Source organism: Ceratotherium simum, chromosome X (genome assembly GCF_057802395.1).
Source record: "Ceratotherium simum simum isolate JZ-2026a chromosome X, ASM5780239v1, whole genome shotgun sequence".
Taxonomy (NCBI): domain Eukaryota; kingdom Metazoa; phylum Chordata; class Mammalia; order Perissodactyla; family Rhinocerotidae; genus Ceratotherium; species Ceratotherium simum.
The window spans coordinates 67,981,262-67,988,431 of NC_141940.1; the positions used below are offsets into that span (position 1 = coordinate 67,981,262).

The window sequence follows — 7,170 nt, forward strand, 5'->3', positions numbered from 1 at the left end:
CAAATAAATAAAATAAATATATTTATGATTGCTCCTTTCTTCTCCCTTAATATGCCCATTTATGTTTTGAAATCCAGAGCTGAAGCTTTAAAAAGCCTGGACCAAAGTATAACCCAAAGGAAGGCTGACTTCCCAACTCTAGTACATACTGTCCCTGATAAGGTGATCCCATATCATGCTTGCCTTTTGGATGGCTCTCCAAGGATCTTCTTTTGCCAATCTGAAATGTCAGGACCCTATTTCAAAATCCAGGGAGCGGTGGGGACATCTCAGCTCCTTTCTTGATTTCTTGGTCAGTGTCGGCATTGCTGTAGCAAGGAGGGACTGCTGCGTCTTTTGGACATAAGATGCGCTTTCTGGGTTGGCGGACAGTCAGAAAACCTAGATTTTAGTCTGAGCTCAGTGAGTCATCTGGAGCAAATTATATACTTCCCCTGCATCTAAACCTTATCAGTAAGAGCTCACTTCAGTCTGGCTGGCTTCTCAAACAACAGCATTACCGTGAGGGTCAGGGAAACGACAGCAAGTCTGGTGATTTTAAAAGAACACAAGTTCCGTCAGGTCAGACATACCTGAGTTCAAATCCTGGCTCTGGGAAGTCAGATCACGTAAGCTCAGTCTTTTCTGTAAAAGGCAATAAGAATTTCACAAGGTTATTGCAAGGATTAAATATGATGATGTAAGTAAAATGTTTAGCACATAGACCCTCAATTAACGTAGCCATATTTGCCTACATTCAACATGCATTTCCCCACATGTATATGAACATTACCCTGTTTCTATATACCCCTATTATGACAGAAAGCCAAGAGAAGATGTGAAATAACAGATTGACTTAACTGCAAACAGAAGTTCACATTATCTCACTGCTGCTCCAGGATTCAATATTTACATGAATGAAATAATTTTTGCCCCTGAAAACCACTTTCAAAACAAGTATGATGAGTTCAGACTTCTCCCCGACAAAAATTTCACTGTGTAATGGTGGTGGTTTTATTGTCTTGTGCATTTTATACACTGGCAAATGTGGCTAGTCTCCCCTCATTATTCCTTCCTTCAGCCCTGCCTACCCCCTTCACACTTTGGGTGATGACAGGCATTAGTCTCACTTCTAAACTGGAGAAATGAAAGCAAAAATGTGCCCGGCCTGAGGTCATAGACCATGTGTCTAGTGGTGCGGGGAATAATTGGGAGATGATGGAAAAACTGAAGGAACTAGAGATAACTTTGAAAGAGAAAACATTTAGGGCCTACAGTAGCTGTATTTTAGCAACCACCATCCCTATTCACTCTTGCTGCAGAGTCTCTTTTTCCAGGCCTCTATACAGGAAGCAGCTAACTGCTTCTTCTAGACCTTTCAGGGAGGATAGAGAGAGAGGACTAATAGGCAGAAACACTCTAGCTTCTCTACCAAGAAACACAGGCATCACTCTCTGCCTAGGCCTTGATTCCATCACAGAGACAGGTCCTGAGCCAGGAAATGCCATCTAACCTAACACTCCAACCTGTAATCCAGACAAGGGGATGGAAGGCCCCTGACAAAAACAACATAGTCTCGAGTGCCTCATCCATAAGGAGAGAATGCACTTGTGGTTCTCAGTCCTGCTTGAGCAACAGAATCACCTAGGGATTAAAAACAGGAATTTCCCGGGCCCCATTCCAGAATCTGTGCTTTAAACAAATGCCTCAGGTGTGCAGCCAGGGATGAGAAGACCTTAACCCAGAAGTTCTCAAGCTTGAGCATGAATCGGAAGCACCTGAAAGACTTTTTAAAACACGGATTGCTGGGCCCCACTCCACAGTTTCAGATTCATTTGGTCCGGAAAGGGGCCCAAGAATTTGAATTTTCCCAGGTGATGTTGATGTTACTGGTCCAGGAACCACACTCAGTGACCAACTGGCATAGCCTCTCCGAGTTTGGCCTTGATGTTAAACAATTCTCATGGCCTCTTCCTCAGTTTGCCCTTGCACCAAACAACCGCTGAGGGAATTGGAATTAGCCCCAACCCTCAGTTATCAAGTCAATCCCTACCCTGTGTATCACTACAGAAAACAATCAGCTCACAACTCTCCCAAGGTCACCAAGACTAAGCAGAGGGTGACACACATACACACACCCCAAGCTCCCTGCTTTGTAATGTAAAATTTCCCTTCAACAACTCCTGGCCCCTGAAGGGCAGGGCTGGCCCAGCTGGGAACAGCAGACTTTGACCTCACCTTTATTGGGGACTACCTAGTACAGAGTGAAACTGGGGGACCTGAGTCTTCATGCAGATACATCAGCACCTGAATCAATTTTCCAGCAGGAGATAAGCTTAACTCTGAGAACGGAAGCCTGATCTTGATACATTTACAAGGGTTATCATGCCTCAGAAGAACTCTGGAGCTTCTTTTCCAAGGTTAATGACCGCATTGCTTTTACCCCCGGGTTCCTTCAAAAGCATTCCTGAGCTTGTACAAAGGGGCAGGGACTAAGGGACTTTTCCCCCTAATAAGTGGGAAAAAGTCCTGGTGAGAGTTTTTAGAAAACAGGGTTTCATGACTCACACAGAACCTGAGAGTATGACACTCCTTCAAACAACACTCCACAGCATCTGAGAAAAGACAGTCTAACAAATAGTCTCAGTTGAAAGCTTGCCATGAATTAAACTATACATAGCTTGTTATTATTATTTTTAGTATTCTATGCTTTGTGAAATTGGGAGGAGTGGATGCTTCCGTTTCTACTCTTGGAAGTTTCTTGGCAGTGCAATTAATTAAAAATTTGGCTGGGGATGGGCGAGATGAGAGAGGACGTGACCCACAGCGCATGCTCTAGCCTGAGAGGTCTACGGGATTTGATGCCCAGAAAAGATACCTAAAAATTACTTAGCACTTTACAACTTACAATCCTGTCTCATAATTCTCTGTGACGTTTTACAGAAGAGGAAAGGAGGCCCAGAGAAGTAGCATGACTTTGCACTCAGCTACTAGTAAATGGTATGTATGATTGAGATTCAAATCCAGGCCTTTTGACCTCAAATCCAATGCTCTTACCACCTCAGCACAGGTGGTGCAAACACAGACCTTGATGCCTGCTCCCCAAAGGCTACTGCATAGACTAGGGATAATGTGGGCCCAGAGTGCTATCTAGAATTCCACCTCTTCCTTCCAACTGCTTACTCCTGGCACTTCTGAGGTGTGATGAAACCCAAACAAGAACCACTGCAGTGGTCAAACTGAAAATTAACTGGAAACTTGCATATGCTATCGTAGAGAGTTTATCAGACTGAGAGTGGAAGTACATTTTTTTTTTTTTGCAGGGGAAGATTCACCCTAAGCTAACATCTTTTGCCAATCTTCCTCCTTTTTTCTTCCTTTTCTCCCTGACAAAGCCCCAGTATATGGTTGTATATCCTAGTTGTAACTCCTTCTATGTGAGCTGCCACCATAGCATGGCTACTGACAGATGTGTGGTGTGGTTCCACACCCGGGAACTGAACTTGGGCCACCGAAGGGGAGCACACCGAACTTAACTGCTAGGCCATCAGGGCTGGCTCTGGAAGCAAATTTTTAAAGCACTGTGATAATTTGCACAGCATATTCTGCCCAGTAGTTAGAGCAGTACTTATTTAGGATATACGTGGGGATCCCAAATTCTTTTTTTCCAGTTTTATTGAGATATAATTGACATATAACATTGTATAAGTTTAAGGTGTACAACGCATTGATTTGATATATGTTTATATTGCAAAGTGATTACAATAAGTTTAGTTAATATCCATCATCTCACATAGTTACAAAAGTTTTTCCTTGTGATGAGAACTTTTAAGATCTACTCTCTTAGCAACTTTCAAATACACAAAACAGTATCGTTGACTATAGTCATTATGCTGTAAATACATCCCCAGAACTTATTTATCTTATAACTGAAAGTTTGTACCTTTTGACCACCCTCCCCCAATTCCCTCATCCCCACCCTCACCTCTGGCAACCACAAATCTGATCTCTGTTTCTATGGGTTTATTTTTTTTTTTAGATTTCTCATATAAGTGAGATAACACAGTAATTGTCTATCTCCGTCTGACTTATTTCTCTTAGCATAATATCTTCAAGGTCCATCTGTGTTGTTGCAAATGGCAGAATTTCCTTTTTTCTCATGGCTGAATAACATTCCATTGTATATATATACCACATTTTCTTTATCTATTCATCCATTGTTGGAAACTTAGGTTGTTTCCATGTCTTGGCTATTGTGAATAATGCTGCAATGAACATGGGACTACAGATATCTCTTCAGATCCCAAATTCTTAAGAGCTGCTTAAGTCATTAGGTATAGATGGAAAGATGTAAGCAGCAGGGAACAAGGCTTATTGGGGATATGAAAAGAAATACTATGCCACTGCCATGTAATACCACTGTCTATGGTAGAATTTCTGAATAGGTTACTTTGAGGAAAAGATTATTTTCTTGATCCTTCAGTCTCTGTTAATGCCATCTATCTCTTGGTACCATTCTGGGAAAGGATTTCTTCCCATAATCCCCCGTATATTGCTGGGATGCAATCAAGGGTCAAGGAAAACAACATACCTGTGAGAAGCGTTGGTACATATTCCTGTTGTTCATCTTTCTGTAGTCAGATTTTCTATAAAATATGAAACTTCTCTCTTGGGAAGCTTCAAAACCTCAAGATGATTGCTCTGAGCTCTTAGGGCATGTGACCAAAAGCAAAAAGCATTTTCTTCCTCTTCAGACCTCATCATTTCTTTTGTGAGAACTGCAGGAGTTTCCTCAGAAGTGCCAAAATCCTGCTTGGCATGTGTTGCGAAGCAAACAAGTTTTTTTTGTGAGAAGATTTCACCTTCTGCCCATCACAAGTTCCTCCAGATTTCTTGCACCCTGGGAGTTCCTGGGGTTGCTCAGCTGGTTCAAGCCTTGTGCTGGGAGCAATTCCAGCCAACATGCCTGGGATTGTACCTGTAGATTGTAGGGAGAGGCCTCTCTCCCCCTCTTTCCTTCCTGGAACTGGTGTGCTTCCTCTTCATCCAGGTCCCAGCTGTGTTTGAGCTTTGTGGTCAGGCTGTCTGATCTTGCTTCCCTCCCCTCTGACTCCTTCTTTCTACCACAAACTTGGCTGCCGATTTGAAGGGGCTTCCCATGTTGTCCTGCATTTTCTTTGGTTTCGGGTGCAGAATTTGTTTCTTTCCCCTAATGATAGCCAAGAGATGCTTGTGAAGAGATTGAATCCTGAAGTTGCCACACTATCAAGAACTGATTTGAAACAATTACAAGTGGTTGGGAAAAAGAAACTCCACAAAAACCCATTTACAGGGCCAACCCATGGCAGAACCGAGGAATTTCTAGCAAGGTCTTGGTAGTTTAACCTTGATACTCTTTCCTTCACACATCTCTAGAGTATCAAGGGCCAAGATTTTCTTCTACTATGTGTGTCACACTCCAGAAACTTGGGGATCCACTCTCCTTTGATAGCCAAGAGCTCCTCACTTTAAGTACTGAAACCACAAGGTTTCAGTAGAGGTATAGCTCAGAAAGAGAGAAAAAAGTAGAATAATATATTTTGCAATAAGGTCATAATGGGAAGGGGGTGGGATACCCCTGGACAAAGTCTTTTTTTTTTTTTTTGTGAATGAGGAGACATCCCTTAGCAGGATTCCTGAGGTTTGTGGCAATGCTCTCTTTGGAGAGGACTCTTCCAGCTTTTTCAGTCTCTCACTCATACTATGCACCTTCTCTTGTTTTTTAATAATAATAGCTAATGGCAAAAATTAGAGAGCATTTATCATGTGCCAGGCATTGTAATAAGCGCTTTACATGTATTTACACAGGTAACAAATAACTCCATGAGGTAAATATTATTATTATCCCAATTTTTAACTGAGAAAACTGAGACACGGAATAATTAAATAAGTAGCCCACGGTCACCCAGCAAATAAGGAAAAGAGCTGTGATGGTATCTCTGCTCACCCAGGCACCCATGTGACTTCTCTTGATCCAGTGTATTTTTTGCTGGCGGGTTGGGCTAGTGTCTCCTTCTTCTTGGAATCCTGCATCTCTCTTGCTCAAGGCAGTGCCAGCTCTTCTGAACACTCGGGATATACTCTGAAGCCTATAGCTTTTAAAAAATTATTTAACTGAGACAATTTAGAAAACCACAATAATTTTTAAAAATAAAAAATTCACACTAAGTGACACCACTCCTAAAACAGTCCTGTCGTTCATCTCTCTGGGAATACTATTCCTGGGAGATTTTCCTTAATAAAAAGGTCTTTATAAGCCTACCAGGAAGACATCCTCCCCTTCCTTGCCACTCGGAGATGGCTTCTTAACATATTTCTTTCCAGAAACCATTTGTGATCAGTTCTCTCGACTGAGCAGCAAGAAAGGCAAGGTCAAACCACACTCTGGCTCATCATGTCAGTAATTTATGGTGCTGGTTAAGTGCTGTTTTTCTGGGCAAACATACCAAAATGCTGATCTGGACACTCTCTGAATTACACAAGCTCTTAAACATAGCCTATAAACCAATGAACTGTGAAAGTACAAAGAAGGAACATTTATTTTTATGCATTTTATTATCTCCCTAAAATAACAAAAGGAATTCTTTTTTTAAATAATTTTTGTTTATTGCAGTAACATTGGTTTATAACATTGTATAAATTTCAGGTGTACATCATTATACTTCTATTTCTGCATAGATTACATCATGTTCACCACTCAAATACTAATTACAACCCATCACCACACACATGTGCCGAATTATCCCTTTCGCCCTCCTCCCTGCCCCCTTCCCCTCTGGTAACCACCAATCCAATCTCTGTCTCTATGTGTTTGTTTATTGTTGTTATTATCTACTACTTAATGGAGGAAATCATATGGTATTTGACCTTCTCCCTCTGACTTATTTCACTTTGCATAATACCCTCAAAAAGGAATTCTATTTTTCTCAGATGCTCTTCTCAAATCAGTGCACAACTCCCTCCCACCTCTCCTGGGTCTGACATAAGGCCATCCAATTTCCCAGTCTGCACTACTGGAGAAATACCTGGAGGAAGGAATAAGGGAAAATGGCAGATTTAGGACTGATTTGCTTATGGTACTGTGATAACTCCTCCTGGGAACAGGGATGGACGTGGGAGATGGCCAAGTCTCAACTTCTCAACCACAAAATT

The 7,170-nt window shown here is 41.8% G+C and overlaps 1 long non-coding RNA gene across 1 annotated transcript; it reads right to left on the reverse strand.

Moving 5' to 3' along the window:
- Positions 1–565: 565 nt before the first annotated feature.
- Positions 566–6,110, reverse strand: LOC147911879 (uncharacterized). The gene is made up of 3 exons (XR_015550468.1): positions 5,966–6,110; positions 4,571–5,188; positions 566–624 (listed from the first exon to the last, which is right to left on the reverse strand). It is a non-coding gene; the product is annotated as an uncharacterized LOC147911879 (long non-coding RNA).
- Positions 6,111–7,170: the final 1,060 nt, after the last annotated feature.